Genomic DNA, 23,146 nt, shown 5'->3' with positions numbered 1-23,146 from the left:
AGGAACTATCCCAAGTGTCTGCCCTGGGCAGAATCCCCCGGCAGAATCCACCACCAGCAGGCTTGGCTGGGTGGGTAGGGAGAGAGGGCAGCCAGAGGCTCTCTGCTGGCAGCTAGTCAGGGAGGGGGCCCAGTCTGGGGGAGGAGACACAGCCCTGACCTGGGAGTCCCTCTCTGAAGAGGCTCAGTTTGAGGGCACTCATTCCCCTCCACCTCATTTGTATGTCTTCTTTGGAGAAACATGTATTCAAGGCCTTCGCCCATTTTTGATCAGGTTCCTTGATTTTTGGTGTTGAGTTGTGGGAATTCTTTGTATATTCTGGATATCAGCCCTTTTTTTTTTTTTTTTTTTAAATTTTTTTTTTTTTTTTTTTCAGGGAGAAATCACAAGTAGATGGAGAGGCAGGCAGAGAGAGAGACAGAGGGAAGCAGGCTCCCTGCTGAGCAGAGAGCCCGATGCGGGGCTCGATCCCAGGACCCTGAGATCATGACCTGAGCCAAAGGCAGCGGCTTAACCCACTGAGCCACCCAGGCGCCCCTCAGCCCTTTTTCAATAGGTGGTTGGCAGACATTCTCTCCCCTTCCACAGGTTGTCTTTTCACTCAGTTGATGATTTACTTTGATGTGCAGAAACGTTTAAGTGTGATATAGTTCCATTTGTCTAATTTCAATTTTGTTGCATGTGTTTTTGGTATTATATCCAAGAAATCATTGCCAAATCCCACATCATGGAGATTTCCCCCTGTGTTTCTTCTAGGAGTTTTATAGTTTCAGATCTTTACGTTTAGGTCTTTAATCCATTTTGAGTTAATGTTTGTATATGGTGTGAGATCAGGGTCCAATTTCATTCTTTAGCACTGGGGATCCAGAAACTGAATGTAGGTCACAGCAACTTCAAGTTCACTTCCTTTGTGCAGTGCTGGTGTATGAGTCCACTGAGAACAGGGCTCACATACTTTCCTCCTGGGGGCTGGCTATTGCCCTGGACCTGAGTTCCTCATCCTGCCTTCTTTGGGCACTGCTGCACTCAGACCAATTAGGACAAGCCTGGTTGCCTCAGGGCGGGGGCAGGCAGCCCCATGGGAGTGGTGTGAACCACCCCAGAGATGCCGGCCTTGGCCCCATCCATCCATCTTCAGGGCTGCTGGGGCCTTTGCCTGGGCTCAGGAGTCCTGCAGTAGGGCGGCTGTGGATACCCTGCGGCGGTCCACTCTGGAGGACTTAAGCAGGACCAGGGGCCCAAGGAGTCAACACCAGACGCCTGTCTGTGGGAGGAAGGTCACCCGCAGGGCACCTCAGGGCCTTGGCCCATCACGTCCTTGGCTTCTCCTGGCTTAGATGAAGGCACAGAGGCCTACATGTGCCAGCAAGAGGTAGTTCTCACCTTGGGTGCTCAGCGGATGGAAGTTCTGGGCTAAAACCCAGTGGCCAAGTGGAGATTTGAACCTAGAGAGCCAAATGGGACTCTAGAGCCAGAGAAAGGAAGTTGAGCACTTGGGCACAGATACTCAGTGGCTGGGGAATGGGCACAGGAGTGGCGACGGGGTGGCTGCTCCCACGCACCCCCACCAACACAGCTGTGTACAGCTGGCTTGCACACCTCCCTCATGAGCCCTCAGGACTCTTTAGGAAGGTTAGGAGCCACTTGTTTGACCCCGGTGTCCCAGATGTTCTGGCTTTCCCAGGCCTGGCAGGGGCAGGCCCTGCCTCTGATGGGGGCTGGCTGGGGAGCCAGTGGGCTAACAGGCTCTGCCACTTGCTCTCTGTGCAACCCAGACAGGTCTTTTCCTCTCCCTGGGCCTCAGTTTCTCCATCTGTAACACAACCCTGGTTTCCTTCTCGTAGGGGAATTTTGAGAGTTAAACAAGATGATGGATGGATGTTCTTTCTTCTGTGGGGAGTCAGCCGCACTCAGAGTCCTGGATTGGGCACCTGAGAGGCCCCCTGAGAACACTGCTCTGTGTAGATGGTGAAAGCCATAGCTCGAGGCTCACAGGGCAGAGCTGGAACTTGGACTCCAGTCCCTGAGATTTCCCAGCCAGCGCTCTTTGTCCCCCTCAGGTCCTGGGGTAGAAAGGCAGCAAAGCTCGTTTACACCTGCTTCCAGACTGGGCATATCCAGACCAGCTTCAGCACCCAGGAGGAAGCCCCGCCATGAGTGGAGAGGATGGAGTGTGGGGTCGAATGCTCCTGCCATGGCTTGTACAACCAGTGGAGGGTGGCAGGAGCCAGGCCTTAGTGTCAGTCACCATCCCCCCCCCTCCCGCCGCCACCCCAGGTGGCTGGCTACAGGGTCCACCTGCTGCCTGGGAAGCAGCTGGTTCCACTTGCTGTGGACCAGGCATGGGCTTTGTGGAGATGTGCCAGGGTAGAGTGTTGGGCAGGGGGGATGGACAAGCCCCTGACCTTGAGGCTGGAGCTGGGTCCTGTCAAGGCTCTGGCCAAGAGAGGTGGTAGGAGACTCTGGGGAACCTCCAGTGGATCTCTTCCTCCTTACAGAATGGGGGGCTTCACACATGCCTCATCTTCTCTCGTTTTCACACTTGCCCATGAAGCGGGTGCAGACCTTCTCCCCCTCGTGCTGATGCGGAAACTGAGCTCAGAGAGGTAGGAATTTGTCTGGGTTGGACTTGCTGGTGGCTCTGGTCCCTCTCCAGCACGCCGTGGGACTTGGGTCAGTGGGATGTGTGTGTGGCCATCCATGTGTGCACACAGGTGGGTGCAGGGAGAGGGGGTGTCTGGAAGAAGCTGGTGCTGCTGAGCAGACCCTGTGGCCGTGGGACAAGAGGATGGTCCCTGTCCCACCGCCGCCCTCCCCTCCTGCCGCCCTCCCCTCCTGCTGTGGCCCTTCCCTCCTGGCTCCAGCTCCAGGGGGCAGGGGGTGGGAGAAGCCCTGGGCAGCAGGGTTTGTGCCCCTATATATAGCTGCTCAGACACGCACACCCAGCTATTTCTGTGTTCTTCCTCCTACTGAGGCAGGGGGAGGGGAGAGAAAGTAGTCCATCTAAAAATACAACCCGGGGAAAATATCACAGCGCCGGAGCCCCAGCCTGAGAGATCTGTCTCGTTCTCTCGCCTTACACCCCCGCGCCCCAACTTTACCTCGCAGCCGCCTCGGCTCCGTGTGGAACCTTCGGGATGTTTCCTCCTCCACTGCCCGTGCCACCTTCCTCTGGTGCTCACCGGCTAGGGTGGGGGTCTTGCTGCCCCCATTTCACAGGGGAAGGAACTGAGGTCTAGAGGGGCCTTGCTTCAGGGGGCACTGGCCAGCATCCTCGTGCCCTGCTGGGCCTGGGGGTGGGGGCAGGGGCTGAGGACAGGACTTGGCTCTGCACTCACCAGTTCCATCCTTGGCCCTGTGAGCCTCAGTTTCCCCCAGCCACGCGGGGGATAGCTGTGCTGCTCACCTGGCCAGCGGTGTTGAAGGAGAGGGACAGGGAAGGGCTGGGACACGGTTCTAGGGGTGGCAGAAGCACTCCATCGGCCTGCCGTGGTCGCCTGGTCATTGTCATTATTACCAGACTCCCCTTCATCCAGGCCAGGAATCCCTCTTTTCCCAAGGCCCCAAGTCTTCTCAGCCCCGTTTCCTGTGGTATTGCTGGGTGCAGTGGAGCTTGAAGTAGGACTTCTCCCTGGCACTTCTGCCCTCCGGAGGACAGGGCTGGGTATTAGTGGGTCTGCAGCCCTGGGCCCAGCACGGAGGTCTGCCTGCCCATCACAGCGGTGGTGGATGACGGAGGTTGTCTTTTAAAGTGGCCGAAGGTGAGGCAACTCTGAGGCAATGAAGCCTCCGCCTCAGGCCAGACCCATTCTGTGGGCCAAGCAGGGTGGAATGGGGTAGGGCATTACCATTTCCATTTTGACAAGAACCTGCAGCTCAGAGAGGGAAAGCATTAGTCCAGGGGTCACACAGCTGGGATCATGGCTCTGAAACAGAGGCTGCCTGACTCCTCTGGGCTCCCACGTGTCCAGGTTATTGGAGGCTCCCACTTGCCTGGCCCCCCTTCTGGGGTCTGTTGGAGCCTCCAGCCCGAGTGAGGGCTCAGACCCTCTAATGTTCCTTATTGATGCCTTTCATTGTCTTACGAAGGCCTGTCTCTGATTCTTGCCATCAGAGTCTTCTGTGGCTAGGAGAGAGTGCGCCCTGGGTTTAATGAATACCACTAGGTCTGTGTTGGGGTTCAGTATAAAGACGTCAACACTTACCAAAGTGGAATCTATTGAGCCCCATGTTCCTGTCACTAAGCATTAACTCATGACCAGACTTGTTTCCTGTATGCTCACCCACTCTCTACCACCACTGGGTTATTTTGATATCGTAAAATTTTATCCATTAATGTTTCAGTGTCGTGTATCTCTAAAAGAAAAGAATCCTTTCAAACACATAACCGTCATGCCATTACCAGACCTTAAGAATCAAATCTTACCTGGTACTTGGTATTTGTTACCTGATTCACTCTTCAGAATCGCCCTGAGGTAGGCAGCATTGCTATTTTATGGATGAGGAAAGATCAGGCACAGAGAGGTTTGGTCACTGGCCTGGGGTCACACAGCTGATAAATGGCTAAGAAGGGATTTGAACTCAGAACACTTGACTACAAAACCAGTGCTCATGCCTCTTTCCCTTGCCATTCCAAGTGTTGCTGAGGCTTGTGACCCCATAGGGGCTCTTGGCATATATTATTGGGGAATGTCTAGTTCCTGGACCTCCTGGCAAGAGAGTCTGAAGCTCAGGCCGAGTCTGTGCTCAGAGTGCAGGCTGCGAGGGTGTCCAGGCTGCACAGGGGCCAGGAGTGAGCTGTCTTCTCCGGCCAGCATGGAGCTTTACGGGGACATTAACAAGGCATTTAAAAAGTGCTGACAACACACTTTGTGGCTCCTATTTAAGATGTACTAAAAAATAAGCACCTTTTCAGGGAGGAAACTGCAGGATGTCAGGTTAAAATATGTCCATGGTGTCACCTACGCACATGTCACCGTGCAGGTGCTGGTTGAGGGGAGCAGCCGGCACCCAGCCTCACCTCCCTGGGTGGGCTGGGACGGTGGCAGTGCCTTGAGGAAAGGGTTCATATGTCAGCAGTTCCAGCTCTGCAGGGGGAGGGGGAGGGAGGTCTGAAGCTTAGGGGGTGTTGGAGGGGGGTCTGGGGGGGAGGGCAGAGGAAATTACCTGCTCCAGGCAGCCCACTTTGCAGATGGAAAAGCTGGGGCCCAGAGCAGGGGATGAAAAGGTCCAAGGTCACATATATTGAGAGCTGCCCCCAGCTGCTCTTGGTGTCCCCCACCAAGCCCGAGGGGGCACTGTACTCACAAAGGATCCTCCTGTATTTCTCTCCTCCCTCCTCATCCCACCTCAATCAGACAGTCTCAGGACCTGGGGGCAGCCCTAGACTCCGCGTAGGTGCCCTGTAACCTTAGGTACATCTTGCCTGTCTCAGGGGCCGTATCTACAAAATGGATAGTATAATGATGCCCAGATGGGGTGAGGGGAGTGGACGGTTTCCAGCTTGGTGGGGCATCCTCACTTCCTCCAGCCCTTAGCGGACACAGGGCAAGGGCCATCTTCTGGAGAATGCCCTGGGAGGGGGCCCCCTCCTCCTCCCTCCTTTCTCCCTCTTCCTTCTTTCCTTCCATGAATATTTCTTAAGTGCTTACCATGAGCCAGGCACTGTGATGGGCACTGTGGATACAGCAGTGAACAAACAAAAAGTGTAATCAAACATCAAATACACAAACAGACATAAGATCTCTGGCTGCCTCACAGAACTAATAGTTGAGCGGAGGAGTAAGGCTGAAGATAGAACCAATAGCAAGGTTACAAGGCTACTGTGTATCTACCACCTCTGTTAGGGTATGTGGTGCCACCAGGGAATTTAAGAGGCAGCGGTTGAGGAGGACTGCCCTGAGGAGGTAACACCTGAGTTGAGTGCTGCGGAATGAACAGATGAGCCAGGAGGGTGGAGGCAATATGCAGAGGGACTAGCATGTACAAAGGCCCTGTGGTGGAAGCTCAAGGGGATGAGGAAAGGCCATTGTGGCTGGTGTGGCGCAAGCTCTGGGTGGTGTTACTGGAGGGGGCTGGGCCAGGCCTCCTTGTGGACTGGAATGGGGATGGGGATACACTGAGATTTGTGGTGTAGACAGATTTCTGGCTATTATGTGGGGAAATGGCTTGATGGTGAGTCCAGAGTGGACTGGGGAGGTAGATGGGGGTGAATGTATGCATCCAGGCAGGAGGGATTGGTGGCTTGGACCAGGGTGGTGATCCAGGGTTCCTTCTGGCTGTCTGTTCTTGCCCTTCATTCCCCCTAGGTGTGCGGACCCAGGAAGGTCCCTGCAGGTGTTCCCCAGGGAGGGCTGGTGCTCTGGGACTGATCACTCAGCAGTGGAGTAGACGGTGAGGTGGGTGCTGGTCTGAGATGGGGTCCCTTCCTAGGAGGCGGGGAGGCCATGCTGAGGCCAGGCATGGGAAGGGGTCGTGGCGGGGGACCCTCTGGCCTGGGCGGATCTCCCTCTTAGAAATACAGCTCCAGAGACAGCTGCGGGGGCGAGAGTCTGAGCTGGTTGAGGTCTGACATCTGCCTTGCTTCCGTTCTGAGATCTAACCCGGGGAGGAGCCGGTGCCCGAGAGGGGAAGGGAGCAAGAGAAAAAAAAAAATGTCTTGCTTTACTTAATTATGACTGATTGTGACAGCTTGCATCTTTAGTCTGAAAAGTATCTATGGGGTAAGGACTGGTTTTCTCAATCGGGATAATTATGTTAATTAAAATGCTTTCTTTATAGCAGTTCTGATTAATAAAAACAGTTCCACTGCTCTCTTTAAACACTCTAACCTTCTGTGCACAGGGAAGGAGGTCCTTTCTCAGCAATTTATGGCTCTTCACACAGATTCCAAGAGGCGACCTGCTGCCGGGGGTGGCCCGGTGGCGGGCCCTGCGCTCACACACATGTGGGGACGGACTCAGGGAGAGAGGGCAGGTGGCCGGACGGGTCGTTACGGGTGGGGATGGGATGGGGCACCACGCTGCTGAGTCTGCTGGAGAATAGAAATACCACTTATTTCTCTAATTGCTGTTTATTTGCTTTGGAAAGCATGGAGATAATTAACGAGCTCCCAATTAAGAAAAATTACATGTGGGGTAAAGGGGGTGCCCGGGCCGGAAGTGGTTCTGGGGTTGAAGGGTGAGCTGGGGGTCGCCCCCACCCTGCGTCTGATGGGTGGAGGATCGGGACAGGTAGGGCCGGGGTGGGGTGAGGAGGAAGGGCCCCTGGGGAGGAAAAAAAAGGGGGGAGTCCCTGGTAAAGTCGAGATGGTTGTTATTGTGTAGGGCTGGGAGGTACAGCGGCAGGGGGACCGAGGGAGGGAAGGCAGGTAGGAAGGGGGGAGGATGTGGTGACACCGGTCTCCTACTCCCAGGGAAGTGGAACTAGGGATGTGAGCTGGGGCCGTGATGCCAGAAACTGGGAGTTCTGGGACAGGCTCCTCTGCTGAATCTGAGTCTCCCTGTCGCTCAGCCTTGACTCCTCATCCCTGGCTAGGCCCAAGGTTCTGAATGGGGGCTAGAGGCAGAATCCACCCCATAGATGTGGGCACGCGGGAGTGTTTGTGAGAGTGTGAGTGTGTGACTGTGTGCAAGTACGTGTGCGTGAGTATGTTCTTATGTGCGTGTGTTTCCATGTGTATGTGTGTGTGAGAATATGAGAGCTATTTGTGTGTTTATGTGTCTAAGTGTGTATGTATTGGTGAGACTTTGGGTGTGGATCTGGATACACGTCTGTGTATGAGAGAGTGTGTTTCCCAGCTCTAGGGTGCGGTAGAATTTACAGTCCATAGATTTTGGAGAGATTGGGAAGTTTGCCATGAAAACCAGGCTTTGGGTGTCTCTGGAAAAGTCAGAAGCCAGACTCTGCGCCCCACCAGCAGCACCAGGTGGAGAGGAGCAGTGGCTGACCCTGCTGACCCGCTGATCTTGCCTTCCCGCCCTCTCCCCTTTTATATTCCAGCCTGACTTAGGGGTGTCTGAGTTTTCAACCCTGGTCTCAGAGAGGCGCGCCATGACTCTGTGGTCTGCCAGGGCCCGTGAGGGTTGGCAGGATGGTCTTGTATGGAGAAGGGCGTTTAGGCCCCACAGAAGGTGGGGGACATCTCAGCTTCTCTCCTCCACCCCCAGCTCAGTCCTGGCCTCTCTTGCTGCCAAAAATAAGGAAATAAGCTGCGGGGCTTTCTCTCGATTGTGTGGCCTAGTTGAGGAATATGTGTTTGCAGTTGGGGGGGCCTGTGTAGCCCGCAGAGTATGTGGGGCTGGGGGTGGGGGCTATAGTCACACAGCCTGGGGCCAGGGTCGGGGAAGGCACAGAACCCAGGCCCCCTCCCTGCTGAGGGTTATGAGGGCGGCCAAGGCAGAGGGGCTGAGGCAGAGGGGCCCCTGCTTGCAGAGGAAGTGCCGCTAGTGACCCCTTAGGCTCCTGGCCCTTTCTCATGAGAACCGTGTAGACCAGCTCCTGGCTCTCACCTTTGAGGCCTGCTCTCAGGGCCCAGAGGCTTACTGTGTACATGGGTGTGGGTGCTCACACATGTACGTTTACACACGTATACATCCGTGCAAGTGTTGACAGCCGCTGTGCATACCCATGGACACATGTGGGCATGTGTTCACACATACACACGTGTGTATGAGGGGCACCTGGGTACATGCGTCCATGCCTATGAGTATGTGTACATGTGTGTGCCTGGGGCGCAGCCCCACCCCTCTGTCTTCACACATGTGTGTCTTCCCATGTAGGTCTGTGCATGCGGCTGACGGATGTGGTGAGGCCCTTGCCTAGGCCCTGGAAGAGAGTGGCTTTCTGGTCAGGTGGTGACAAGTTGGAGGCAGGAGCCACAGTCCCCACTAGGAGCTGGCATCGGGGGAGATGGTACCCTGTCTCCAGGGTCTGGGGAGAGGCCCTGGATCCCACTGGTTCACCAGGCCCTGAGCCCTTGTAGGGTGAGAGCGTGGGCTACCCATCGTGTTCTATGACTCTGTTGCCCAGGTGTGCTGAGGACTGGAGCAGACATGGTGCCCTCCCCTCTGGGCTGGGGGTGGGCCCTTCCCCATGCTGCAGAAGCAAGCCTAGGGGTGCAGTGGGGACTGGGCGGGGTTGAGGAGGACCTGGGTCCCCCTCCCACGTAGAGCAACCTGGGCCTGGGCACTGAAGGAGCTGCCCCCACCCCAGGCACCCAGGGCTGCCTCTTCCTCTTGCCACCAACATGATGGCTAAGGAAGAAGCCCCCAAGCTCTCTGGCCCGTCTGCCTCCCTTCCCCACCCCTCTACCCCCCTTTATCCTACAGACCCAGGGGCTGTGCTTATGGCCCTCTATCAGGAGGGAAGGGTTTGCAAAGCCAGAGCAGTTGGGAGCCCTAAGGCGCGTTGTGCTAATGGTGAGGTTTCAGGCACCTGTGTGACGCTGGGGGGCACTTCTGGGCAGGAACACCTCCTGGCCTCACGAGACCCAGCTGACTCTCGAGTGTCAGCGGAGGCCCCATGGGCTGCCCGGGACCTGGGCCTGCCACTCCCACCTCAGCCTGCCTAGGGGGCTGCCCCCCCACCTCACCTCCACTGTATTTACGTGTCTGTTTTATGATTTCAATTTTTAATGCCTCTGCTCTTTGAAGACGCTTAATGCTTTCGAGTGGAACATTTCCTTCCAGGACCTGAGCGCAGATTGAGGACAGAGCAATAAATCAACTAATAACTGGAACCTCATTTTCTGCTCCACGGCAGAGTTAACCCCTGCCTCACTGCGCTCCTCTCCAGGCGGCTTTGGTGGCCGCACAGGGGGGCTGGCATGTGGGAAGCCAGGGTGCTGAGGGGGGCTGTCACCCCTCTTCCCCCGCTGCTGCCCTCTCTGTCACTTCTCCTGGCTCTCTTTTCTCCTTGCCTTTCTTTCCCATCTTTCTCTCCTCTTTGCTTATTTCCATCCTGTTCAAAGCAAGTTGAAATAGAGGAAATGACTGGAATTGGGGATTATGGGGTGGGGGGGCCTGGGGATGGTGTGAGAAGGCATTTGTCAGGCATGGCCTGGGCCTGGATGTGGGCCTGGTTTTGGCCATACCAGCTATGTGATCTAGGGGGTGTCCAGTACCCCCCGAGTCACCAGGTTATCCCCTATGCAAAGGGAGCTACCGCAGGGACGGACCAGCTGTGGTGGGCAGCACTTCACGTGCCTTCTACTCCCCCGCCCATAGTGACTTGGGGAGAGGAGACTGGATAGACCCTCGGGCAGTGGGACCGGGAGAAGGGCCTCTTAGCTTCTTTTGTGTGCATGAATCCTCGTGTGTCCGCTAATGCCTGCCTGGGCCTGTGTGTGTGTGTGCGTGCGCGCGTGTGTGTGCGTGTGTGAGCATCTCTTCTTGCATTTTGGCCTCCGGGATCATGAAGCACCATGACCATACCTCTGGGGTGACTCCTGACCATCTGTAGGACTTGTGAAAGGGCCCACAGTGGAAAACTGTGTCTGAATTGACAAGCTGAGGGATACAGGTCCAGATTAGGAGCACTGACTCTGGGACCACACTGCCTGGGTGCCAATCTGGCTTTGCCATTTATTATTGCCATGTGTCCTTGGATAAGTCACTTAACCCTATCTGAGCCTCAGTTTCCCCATCTGTAAAACAGAGATAAGAAGAGAGCCTCCCTGGGGCCCCTGGATGGTGCAGTTGGTTAAGCATCCAACTCTTGGTTTTGACTCAGGTTGTGATCTCATGGTTGTGAGATCGAGCCCCGTGTCCAGCTCTGTGCTCACTGTGGCGTCTGCTTTAGACTCTCTCTTCCTCTCCCTCTGCCCTCACCTGAAATAAATAAATAAAGCTTAAAAAAAAACCCAAACCAGAATAGTGCCTCTCTCATTACTTTTTTGTACAGATTAAATGAGTTGCCTATAAGGTGCTTGGTACATAGTAAGTGCAATGTAAGTGTTTGTTGTCATTATTGTAAGACACCCACACTCCCACACAGCACGCTCCCCTCCCCAAACCTACTGATCATGAGAAACCAGAGGGGCAGCAGTCATGTGTGCCCAAACCCATCAGCCTCCAGCCCCAGGTGTGCACCACAGCCTGGAAGTGAGAAGGAGGCCAGTGTTTATCAGAGCAGCCAGGGGTGGCTTCCTGGAGGAGATGGCACCAGCACTAGGCCTCAGATGATGAGGAGGGTAGACCTGGGCACCTGTTGGGTAAGGGCAGGAAGGATGTTTGGAGAGCACCAAGGTCCAGATGGAGGTGTTTACATTGATTTAGAGGGAAGTAGGGAGGGGACAGACTAATGTTCAGCAGGCACCTACTATATGCATTTTGTATGTGTTAACTCTCTGTGGAGGTGAAGACACTGTATCTGAGCACTAACGTGTGACTTGGCCAGGGTCACCCAAGCTGCCAGCGGCAGAGATGAGATTGGAACATGTGTCTGTTTGACCCTGAAGCTGTATTCTGCCCATGGCCCAAGTCCCAGCCCTGTAAGCCTGGAGAAGGGCAGCCATTCCAAAACCCCCTACAATGTCCCTTTCTCCTGGGCTCCTGGTGATGGGCGCTTACTACCTTTTGGGGTGGTTCAGGCCATTTTCATATGATTCTACTCCTTCCGACAATGATACACAGGTTCAGCCAAAATCTCGTTGCCAAAACACAGCCCTGTGACGCCCCTACCCCCTTAGCCGTGCCCTGCCTGGTCCTGATGCTACCTGGTGGGCTAACGCTGAGTAGGCCACACCGTTTCCTCCCAGCATCCCCCAGATGTGTGGCGGGAATGGAAGGTGCTCCCGGGTGTGAGCCGCAGCTGCGTGCCGGCCTCGATGCGGGACCCCGCCTCATCCCACAGGTGATGTGACCACCCTATAGAGTAGGCTGGGTCAAGCTCCGGTGCTCAGCCCCGGGAGTTCTGCGTCCCAGAGAGCCAGGCCCTTGTGTGGCATCCAGGATGATCCAGAAAAGCGCTTAGCCCTGAGTCTTCGGTTTCCAGAGTATTTAAGCAAATGACTCTGCTAGGTTATAATTTTAGCACATTACGGCTGATGTCTTCTCGGGTCCATAAAACAGCAAACTTTTATCACTGGAAGCAGCTCCCAGCAAGACGTGGGAAACTCTCATGTCGTCGAGTCATCTGGGTATCAGTTACTGTTTGGGAGAGAGTGGAGTGTGTGGGTATTTATAGACGCATGCACGTCCCCCGTGCACAGGCGAGCCAGCCTCCGTGGGGAGTGTGTGTGTGGGGGGATGCTGCTGGGGAGGAGACCAGGGAGCTCTTGTTCCTTCATGCAACAAGCTTTATTGAGCACCTACTGTGTGCTGGGTGCTGACTGTGCAGGCTACCTGAGGCTGGTAGGAAAGGCGGACATCAGTAAAATAAGAGTTAACAGGGAATTCGAAATTGCTAATGGTGCAGTGATGGGATGGATGGGGTCACCCGTGAGATGAGGCCCAGCCCTCTCTCAGGTGAGGGAGCACCTGAGGGAGGGTGCTGAATGAGGAAGAGGAGATTTTGTGGCAGGGGAGGGACCCCAAATGAATGCATTTGCCAGGGACTCTGGGGCTGTGGGGAGGACCAGAGATGTTTTCTAAGGGGCGGTGACCCACTACTGGTGGGTTAAACAGGGCATCAGCCAGGGTGACTGATAGGATTTCTGCTTTTGGAAGATCTCGCTGGCTGCTGCAGGAGGGGCCAGAAGGGGGAACAGGGTAAGGTAGAAGTCTTGGAGGCCAGGGCCAAAATGGTAACCATGGTGACAGAGAGAGCGGAAGATGATTCTAGACCCATGATGGAGTCAGAACTGGGGCTAGGGGGAGGGTGGGGAAGGAGGCAAGGAGGAACCCCTGGTTCTTGGCTTGAGCCACCCTGTTTTTCAGGAAGGGGAGGACCAGTGGAGGTTTGGGACTGGGAGACAGGCAGAAGTCTGTGACCACTTCCTGGAGCAGAGGGGGAGGGTTGAGCCGGGGACAGAGAGGACAGAGATCTGGGAGTCAGCTGCTATCAGCAGCCTTTACAGACACAGTGCAGAGTGCCCGGGAAGAGGAGTGGTGGGTGGAGGGAGAGGCCAAGCACTGTGTGTGGGTGTGCACACTGTGTGCGCAGGTCAGCGTAGCTTTGTGTAAGCAGCACCGCACTCAGGACACAGGACTGTTCCATCACGCGGGGTGCCTGTGGCGCCATACACCCCTCTGCCCCGCCACCACCCCTCCCAGGGCTCTTGCTGCTTGGTTCTCTATCTCTGTAGCTGTGTTACTTCGAGAGTAACACAGGCCTAGGCCCTGAGCTCGCTGGCCTGGAGAATCAGGAGGGAGAAGGAGCCAGCACTGGAGGCTGACGGGGCATGTCTGGGGAGATGGAGGAGTGCCAGGGGGGTGGTGGGGTCTCAGAAGCCAAAAGTGAGGGTGGGCATAGTGGACACACAGATGCCGCCCTGCAGCAGACAACATGGGGACCGTGGGGGGCGCTGGGGCGAGATGGGTATTGGGACAGGTGAATGGAATCCACTTCACAGAGGGCCGAGGAGAGTGGGAGGAGCGGGAAGGGAGAGAGGACGTCGTCGACTCTTCTTGGAAATCTGGGGAAGAGGAGAATAAACAGGAAGGTGACTGGTGGCAGGAGAGTCCCAGGAAACCACTGAGGGAGGCACAGGCATGTCCCAGATGCCCTCCGCCCGCCACCCTGGGTGGGGGAGGCTTGTGCAACTCTAGCGCAGGATGGAACCAGCTCCTCAACGCTGGGGTGATGCTCAGACCTTACTGGGATTTCCCAGTTGTACAAGCGCTTGTGTGTGGGTGTGCACGCTGTGTGTACGCAGGGCAGCATAGCTTTGTGTAAGCAGCACCGCACTCAGGACCCAGGACTGTTCCATCATGCGGGGTGCCTGTGGGGCCATACACCCCTCTGCCCCGCAACCACCCCTCCCAGGGCTCCTGCTGCTTGGTTCTCTATCTCTGTAGCTGTGTTACTTCAAGAGTATTACATAAATGGAATCACACCGTGCAGAACCTTCTGAGATGGGAGTTTCTTTAAACTCAGCACAAGGAAAGGCGGGGATTTTTAAAGATGGGAGGTACCAAAACACCATTGTTTGCCAGTGGAAAGGATGATGGATCCAGGAGAGAAGGCAAGATGGACAGTGCCCAAAGATAAGCCAAAATCCTGGGATCGGATGATGGGTTCAGAGTCTGAGTGGAACAGCTCAGCTTTGATAGGCAGCATGACCCCTTCTGAGGCAGGAAGTGGGGGGGATCCTCTGCTGCGGGCAGCAGCAGGCGGGGTTCTAGAATCTGCAGTGGGAGTCTGCTTTCTCGGGGAGGGCAGACAGAGGTGTCCGTTGACAGGGACCAGTCAGGTAGGGGTGGGAGGTATGGGGCTGGTGGAAAAAGTACGACAGTGCCCTCTCAGGGAGCAGGGTAGTGAGTGCGCCAGGGCTGGAGCTGGAGGTCTGAGTTTCCACTCATGAAGGGCGAAACCTCCTTGCTGTGCTCTTTTGCCAGCCACAGATGTGAAGTGGGTGTCCATTGGATTCATCCAGATTGGGGTTTATGAAAGGGTTGCTGAGGGAGAGATAGGACAGTGGTTTGCGGGAGGCATTACAGAGATGGACTGCAGACCCCAAGTGAGGCAAAGGGAGAGGGGACAGAAGAGCAGGGATGAGACGAGGCAGGTGTGACGGTCTCAATGCAGTAAGGAATTACAGCCAGAGGGCTCAGGGGAGGCAGTGGGGGGCACTGGAGGGCTGGTGCCTGACCCAGAGCTGCAGCAGAGATGAGGGGCAGGCTGTGGCCTGGTAGGGAGGCTGTGGGGGATGGAGGCCCAAGGTCACTAGAGGCCAGAGGTGAGAAACAGTGAGCCCCGGCACTGGTCATCCCTACCATGGTGAAGCCACCTTAAGGATGACAAGTCTTGGTCAGAGTGCAGAGGGAGACAGGACGTTTCTGTGGATGGGGAGAGGTGGCCAGAAAGTTGGAAGGAAGAGAGGAGGGGACGATAACTTGATGGGGTAGGCATTAAAGGGGCAAGAAAGAAAATTCTAGGTGGGAAGATTTGGGGCTGGGGTCTAGAAGGGGCTCAGAAGAGCTAGTATATGTCAGCCTGCTCTGGCCTAGCAGAAACCATCTACAAAGTGTCACTGTGTACCCAGCCCTCAGATGGAAAAACAGAGGCCCAGAGAGGTAAAACAAATTTCAGAAATGGCCAGAGCTTGGTCAAGGCCTGCTTGAAAGTCAGTGGAATAGGGAAGAAGACAGGTTCTGGACTAGCATGTTGCCTGGGTTTGTTACTGCTTCTTCCACCCAGAGGCTGTTTTTTACATCTTTCTGGGCCTTTCTGAAATGGAGCTATTAATAGTACACACTTCAGAGGTGGCCCCGAGAATTGAATGAGTTAATGTATCCATCTTGTGAATCCCTGGGCTGACCATTTTTACATATAGGGAAAATGAGAGCCAGAGAGAGGAATTGATGTGTCTAAGCCTGAGTGGTCCCCAACCTCCCTGCCAGGACCCATCCCCCTGCCCCAGGGGCATCCACCCACATCATGACCACCCCCCCCCCACCTTCCCCAGAACACATGCCTCTGTCCAGCGTCATCCTGGGTGCTCCAGCAGACCCACGGAGGAAGCAGGGTGAGGATCTCATTCCCATTTGACAGATGGGGAAACCGAGGACAAGATGCTGTCTTCACTCCCTTCGTCTCCCAGAGAGCCAAGGGAGGATAGAATCTTGATTCTGTCAGCCAGTCTTCACCGTGGGGAGCACAGAGATGACACAGAGGCTGCTCCTGTCTCTGTGCCACAGTCTCTTAGGGGAGACAGGACAACATAATGAGCAAAGGTGGTAACATTAAAAAATGGAACACAGGTCAAGGGATCATTGCTCAAGGAGATGGATTTGAGGGCCAGAGGATCTCAGAGAAGGAAAGAGAAGTCTGGTGGTGAAGGAGCTGGGTTTTGAAGGGCGATGTGAGCTTCGCAAACTGGAGGCGGGAGAGAAGGGCACCAGAGGGACGAGGGAGGGGAGCTGTGTGAGCAAAGACCCAGAGAGGGGCTGGAGAGGAGGTGTCCATCTAGAGCAGAAGAGGAGGGAAGACAAGGCTGCGTGGGCTGGCTCCTGAGACATCTCAGTCTTCTCCGAAGACGGGTGAACCAGATGACCTGGAGGCTTGGGAACAGATGCCAATGCTGGGAAAATGGTCAGTGGATCCTCTGTGGCCCAGCATGTCTGCAGCCTCCAAGAACTGCAGCAGGGGACCTGTAGGCAGAGGGTAGGGGGGATGGGCCCCAGGGTGTGACCTGCCAGCTGCCATGTGACCTTGAGCCAGCAAACTCTGCAAATGGGGCTCTCGCGGTGCCCCTTGCTCCCTCCCAGGGGACTGGCAGGGTGTCACAGCCGTGTGAAGTCTTCTTCAGCCAAGCAGGAGCGGGTGCTGGGAGGGATGGGTTGGAGGTGAAGGCTTTCAGCTCTCTGGCAGAGATGCCCAGCAGAAACCCAAGGCGCGTCGGAAAGCAGTTTCAGGAGAACCTTTGATTTAGGGAACAAGGTTTTGGCAACAAACTGCGATGAGAGAGCAGAGGCAGCCCGCCATGCAGTGAAACCGAGCGCTGTCAGCCTCATTAATCTGATGCCTCCTTGTTCAAAGCCGCACCTAATTAGAAGGAGCCACGACTCTGCACCAGCTGGGTGGCCCGTTGTTCCCACTGGACAAGTCACACCAGGTGACTTCAAAGCGTGCTCCTCTGCGTTCCTCTGCCAAGTAGTGCCGATTAACCAGCATTTAGAGCCGACTGCCCTGGCTGGCAAGCTTGGTTGCACGCATGCCCAGTTGGTGCCAGAGCTGAGGGCCTCCACTCCGTTTGCTAGCCCCTGGCGGGGGGAGGGACAGGGGTGCCAGGCACAGGTAGCCTTTCCTCACAGGGCCCAGAGGCCTGGAAGGAGCCAGAGAAGGCAGAGGAGCCATTGATCTCTTTTAGTCATGCTCTCTCTTCCCCTTCTTCCCCTTCCAGGTAGAGTTCCTTCTGAGAGGGTCTAGGAAAGGGCCTCGGATGCCCAACCAGAGGTCACATTTAGTCTGAGGACACCTGTAGGGTCTCTCTGGGTGGTCTTATCTGCCGGGATTGTGAGTCCCCAAGGAGATATAGGGTCCTGCCTTCCCCTAGTTTTGACCCCCATCCTCAACTGTGCCCAGGGCTCTGCACACAGCAGGTGCTCAGTAAGGGTCCATCAGCCAGTGTAACATCTGTCCCAGTGGTGACAGGGACTGCACCAGTCCCAGTGACTGCACCCGGCACACACATCAGAGGCCACATGTCATTGGTGTCCTTTGGAAGTATCCAGTTGGAATTGAGCAAGGCTCTCAGCATTGACGGCACTTTCAGCATGGAACAGCTGGAGACAGGTAGACTGGACTTTTGTCTGCCTTCCAGGATGGAGGACTCGCTGCTGTTGAGGCTAGAGACCAGGAAGGTGCAGGAGGCAGACCCAGGACAGGGAGCCTGAGAGAACCCCAGACTGGCAGTCAGGATTCCAGGATCCCAGGCCTGCTGTTGTCGCTCACTGGCCCCCTTGTGCAGGTTGTCTGCCTTCTGTGGGCCTCAGTTTCCAAATCTGTGGGTTGGGAATGATTGCTCCATCTTGTCCAGTTTCTTGGACGTCATAAAGTGAGGTCAGATGGACTAAGTACAGAATTGCTCCCAGGAGCTGTCCAGGGTACTGGAGGGGGGACTACCTCACTCCCAGCTTTGCTTGCACACTTCTGGAGGTGGGGCCGTCTCCACCTTTTGAGGATGCCTTTTCCACTGCTGGCTAGTTGTCCTTGTTAGAATGGCCGTGCTATTAACTTCCCGGGGCTGCTGGAACAAATGACCGCAGACCTGCTGCCTCAGAACGACAGTAATACACCCTCTCATGGTTCTGGAGGCTGAACGTATGAGATGGAGGTGTGGGTGGGGTCATGCTCCCTCTGAAGACTCTGGAGGAGGAACCTTCTTGCCTCTTCCAGCTTCCCATGGTTGCTGGCATTCTTTGGTGTTCCTTGGCTCACAGATGCATCACGCCAATCTCTGCCTTCGTCTTCACATGACATTCTTCTGTGTGTGCGTCTGTGTCCAAATTTACCTCTTTTTGTAAAGACACCAGTTGTTGGATTTGAATCCACCCAAATCCGGTATGACCTCGTCTTAACTAGATACCTCTATAATTACTAATTACATTTCCAAGTAAAGTCACAGTCTGGAGTTCCAGGTGGACATAAATTGGTGGTGGCGGTGGCGGGCTGGAGGGACACTGTTCAACCGGGTACATTCATCTTCCTTCCCCTGAGCCCAGATGTCCATCCTGTGACTTCATCCTGCAGGCTCTCCCTCTGTCCAGCCCCCACTCTATCAGCCTCCCATGCCCTAACTGGGTTCCAGCCCCGCTGTGCCCTTGTCTGCTCTTCGGGGCACACCGGCTTGCTGGTATCGCAGACACTTATCTGGCCAAGGGCCTGTCTTCCCTCCTGGGCTTGGGAGTCTTTCCTATTCTTCTCACCTTTTAGGTTTGGGACTCCCAGGGCTGCACTCTGGGACTGAGCCCCAATCCCACCAATTACCAGCCGCCTTGATGTGTAACACTATAAACCCCTTCACCTCATTATAGGGAATTTCTTTTGAATGGCCTTTAAAAACCATCTCATTACATAGGAAGAACTGTAATTACCTTGCTCAAGATGGGGGCTCTGGACGAGCTGGTGCCTGGAGCTGTCAAAACAGCGGGACAGGGTTCACGACTGGCTAGTCTGGCCAGGAAGCTGAGCTCCTGCTCTCCCCCATTTCATCCTCTTGGACCCTTTGTCTCCCGGGATCTGGGTACCCTCCTCTCTCTCGGTGGCCCCAGGAAGTCAAAGCCTCCCACAGAAAGAGCAGAGTTGCCGAGGGCCCTAGGCTTGGATTGGTGCTCATGCTATGATGGTCAGAACCATCCTCCCCACCCCCCCCGGTATTGTCAGGGACTGTCCAGTCTCTTCCCAAGCCCACCCTCCTCCAGGGTGGAGCTTGCCTGGTGGTCACAGAAAATCACAGAAGTGGGAGACCCTCGAAGTCAATAGGTGCAGCCCCTGCCCTCACCCCTTGCCCAGCAAAACTCCCCGCCCCCAAGCAGCCTCCTGAGAAGGGACCCCAGCCCATCTTCCTGGGATCGTCTTCCTGGAATCAAGGCTTCTGTCCGAACTGTTTGCAGGGTTTCCTTTGTGTCTGGCTGCAACTCCTGTAGTCTCAGTGCTCACCTGATGCCAAGCTCCTCTCTTCCTGGCTGTGTGACCTTGGCAGGTCACATGACCTTTCTGAGGCGGTTTTCTCATGTGCAAAGTGAGCGGGATTGTTTCTTCTTCAAGGGTTGGGGTGAGCACAGGCTGTGGCCATGTGTAGGGGATGCCTGATGTTGGGCACAGAGTGGGAAGCAAACCCATGCTGCTGCCCTTGCCCCAGAAGAGGCTAAGAACAGCTCGGTGTCCCTCAGAGGCCCTGAGTAGGAGTGGTTCTCCTTCCCTGTGCTCCTCCCCCCTCCCCTGCCCGGGGAGTTAGGTGTGTGTTTTGGCGGGTGTTTACAGGGATGATTGCTTCCCTTTTTCTTGATCCCCTTCCCAGCTCTGTTAAGGCTAGAGCTGTGGGTACAGCAGGGCCCCATGCCCAAGCCTTACCCTCCCTTGAGGTTGCCAGCATGTGTCAGGGGAGCTGTAGAGGGAGAAATGAGGGCCTCAGGGTGTCCCTCGGTGGAGATACCCCACATGGGGATTTTTTTTTTTTCCTGTCTTGACCTTTTCAGTTTTCAGTGTTCTGATAGGCTGTTGGGACTACTCTGGTCTCCACTGACTAGTTAGGTGCGCAACGGTGAGGGGCTGGCAGCATGTGGAAATGTCAGCGATGTCTGCAGAGCCTAGCAGAGTGACTCCCTTGGGACAGGGGCTACTATGCCTGTGATAGGACATCTCTGGAGAGAGAGACCTGTTTCCCCGGACCTTCGGCCTGGTGGTCAGGAGCTGGGGGGAGTGTGTGTGTGACAAGGCCTCTGGGAGGGAAGACAGGGCAGTTGGAGCATAGTACCGGCCTGTCCCACACCTTCCCTGCCGCTGCACCGCTCCCCAGCCCCATCAGCACAGACACCTTCCTAGGAAGCATGCTCCTTGGGTCTTCACTCCCTCCCAGTCTGGTCTAGGTGGCTCCACTTGTGCCCCCCTTAGCCCTGGATGGCCATAACCAAGCGCATGTCCTGATGCCCTGGATGGCCATAACCAAGCGCATGTCCCCTCTCCTGTTCACCATCCAGGACCCTGGAGGGGTTGCATAGGTGGGCTGAAAGGAGTCATGTTTGTGTGGGTGCCTCTCCTGGGAGCCACTCGGGACCATGCTGAATGCCTGGGATGGATTTGTGCAGAGATCGAGTGATAGGAGGGTTGGGCTTCATGGCTAAGTCTCCTTGACCAGACCATGGAGTGCTAGGGGCAGGGGGCCTTCCTGTCTCTAAGACAGGCTCATCTGAGGGCCGAGGTGTTTCCTCCCCTTCCCTGCTCCTCCTGGACGTCTGTCCCTTGGGCCTGCCCAGCGGATGGAGCAGGAGGTCCCAGGTGCTCACAACACGCATGGCCGTGGTTTGCTGCAGGCCCTGCTCTGCTCAGTCTCCAGTTGCCCTGTCTCCTGCAGGGGTCTGCATGGCATCCTAGCAAAGCCACCACCATGGGCACTGACCAAGGAACCAGAGCCATGCCTATTTGAGTGTCTGCGCTTGCCAACATCCTCTTCTGGGACTCCAGATATGGCTTCTGGGACTGCCTGGTGAAGCAGGGAGGGCACTCTCCCGTCTGCTCCTGAGTGATGAACCTCAGGGGGGATTCCTGTCCCCTGAGCACCTCCAATGTTCCAGGCACAGCAGCAAGGTAGCCATGGCCCCCTCCCTTGTGCAGCTCACAGGTTTTAGGGGTGAGGGTGGCAAATAATAAACAAGTAAACAAAGAGATGTATAATTGCAGGTTGTGACAAGTGGTACAGGGAATGATAGAGAATGCAGAGGTGGGGGTGGCCCACTGAGACAGCGTGGTCTGGGAGGCAGTGTCTCATCCCATAATCAGATGGATGATGATGAGGAAGCTGTGTACAAGGAGGGGCGAGGAGCATTCCATGCCGGAGGAACCCTGGTATGTTGAAGAAGGAAATTCATGGAATGGGAAGAAGAGAGCCGGAAGGGGTCAGGGGTGAGGGTGGGTGGCAGGGCTGAGTCAGGCACAGTCTGTGGGCCATGGTCAGGAGGGTGGGTGCCTCTTGTTCTAAGAGGAAGTTGATGGAGGGTTTTAAGCAGGAAGGGACCTTGTCTAATTCAGGGCTCAGTGATACTGTCCTGGTCACCGTGTGGGAGACAGTGGAGAAGCACAAGGACAAAGAATGTATCCATCAGGTAGGGTGATGGGGCTGCCTGGGGATGGAGGTGCCGAGAGAAGATGGGGTTGGAGACACATTGAGGACTGGTGCTGGGTTTGAGGGAGGGAGTAGGGAAGGAGCCCCAAGGACTCCCGGGTTTCTGGCGTGCCCAGCTGGGCCAGTGGTGGAAACATCCTCAGAGATAGGGATGCTGGCAAAGGAAGGCTGGGCTTGGGGGAAGAGGAGGGATGAGGTGTTTGTGGGATATCAGTGGGTGGGGGAGATGACAGGGATGTCAGGATCTTTGTAGTTGCAGTCAGGGGACTGACCTATTCTCACCGCCTTTATATGGATGATGGCTCTGTAGTTCAGAAAGGCCACACAAGCTGGGGTTGCTCCACCAGGATCTGAACCCAGAGCCATCACCCCATGAGGTGACCCCCACCCTTGGGCAGTCTTATGTTTGATAAGAGCAACTCTTTATCTGAAGGGATGAGTTGCAAGGGGTAGGATTTTAGTTGTGGGTGAGCAGGGCCTCTCCCAGTGTTGCCTCCTTGGTCTTCACCCAGGGTGACACCTGGGTTCAGTTTCTGACCCTCTCCCCAGTGTTACATCTGTAGTGCCCTTGGTCGGGAGGCCTTAGCTGCCCAGGGGAGGGCGGAGGGGCAGCTGAGTTCTGTGGCCCCATTACGCCAGGGAGGATCTAGAAGTCTTTTAATATTCAGCCCGAGAAGAGGTCTAAAATTAGCCCTGAGTTGAGGCAGGGGAGCCCAGGACAGAGTGGTTTCCTGGGGCTCTGCCACTCCTACTCCCTTCCTGGATCTCCTTTCCTGGTCAGGGCTTGCCAGACCCCCATCGCTTGGGGACCCTCCTCTGCTGGCTGGGTGGGGCAGACAGAAGGCTGGTAGAAAAATCACAGGACCAGGATGGGAGTCCTGGGGCTGCCATTCACCCCTAGTGACCTCAGTGTCCCTGCCTGGATGGAGAGTCCAGTGAATGAATGAAGCCTAAGGCTTTTTCCCTCAGGCATTCCAGGATCTCCATCTTCTGAGGTTGGAGAGAAGAAACCAAAGGCTTGGACTGTGGATTTGTGGTCAGGGGACAGAACTGGTTAGGGGGCTTAGAAATTGTGGCCACAGTGATGGATTCCAAGCTACTGGGGGGTGGGGGGTGCACCTTCAAGGCAGAAGCCAGTGGCATGGGGAAGTTCTAGGGAGGGACAAGGGATTAGGGGGCACACATAGGCATGAGCCAGTTCATATGATGAAAGATTAACGCAGCAGTTTCTCCATGAGAAGATGGGAGAGCAGCAGTCCTCCTCAGAGCCAACTGTGACATTGGCCTGTGGTGTGAACTGGCCACAGTAGCTGGTGATTGGGTCAGGGCTCAGTGTGTGACCAGGGTCAGGGCTCCTGCAAGAGCAGGATCAGGGGTCAGTGTGGGAGCAGGATTGAGGTTCAGTGGGTGAGCAGGATCAGGGCTCAGTCTGGTTCTCTAAGTGGAATCCCACCGGGGCAGGCTAAGTGCCCTCCTCAGCCACCCTCCCTCAGAGTTCTCAGTGCTCATCTCCCCCCCCATGGGGCTTATTATTTAAGTGCCCAAGACTGGAGTCATTTACTCTGGACCTTGATGTAAAAAGGCCAAAGTCCTGGCCAAGAATCTGGTCATAATGTCTGGCGCTCCTTCAGTTCTTGCCGTGTACCAGACACTGTGTGTGTGTGTGTGTGTGTGTGTGTGTGTGTGTGTGTGTGTGTGTGT

General features: G+C 55.6%; 1 protein-coding gene across 6 annotated transcripts in view; it reads left to right on the top strand.

Moving 5' to 3' along the window:
* LINGO1 (leucine rich repeat and Ig domain containing 1) overlaps positions 1 to 23,146 on the top strand; it is a 191,234-nt gene that overhangs the window by 80,085 nt on the left and 88,003 nt on the right. Inside the window, exon 1 of one of the 6 annotated variants that reach the window (XM_059371782.1) lies at positions 6,379 to 6,398. The exons of the other annotated variants lie outside the window; for them this stretch is intronic. The gene's annotated coding sequence lies outside the window, so the exon portion shown is untranslated. Of the gene's footprint in view, positions 1 to 6,378; positions 6,399 to 23,146 lie in introns of those variants that run through there. 6 annotated transcript variants of the gene reach the window in all.

Source organism: Mustela nigripes, chromosome 13, assembly GCF_022355385.1.
Source record: "Mustela nigripes isolate SB6536 chromosome 13, MUSNIG.SB6536, whole genome shotgun sequence".
Classification (NCBI taxonomy): Eukaryota; Metazoa; Chordata; class Mammalia; order Carnivora; family Mustelidae; genus Mustela; species Mustela nigripes.
This window is presented reverse-complemented; position numbering and strand designations above follow the sequence as displayed.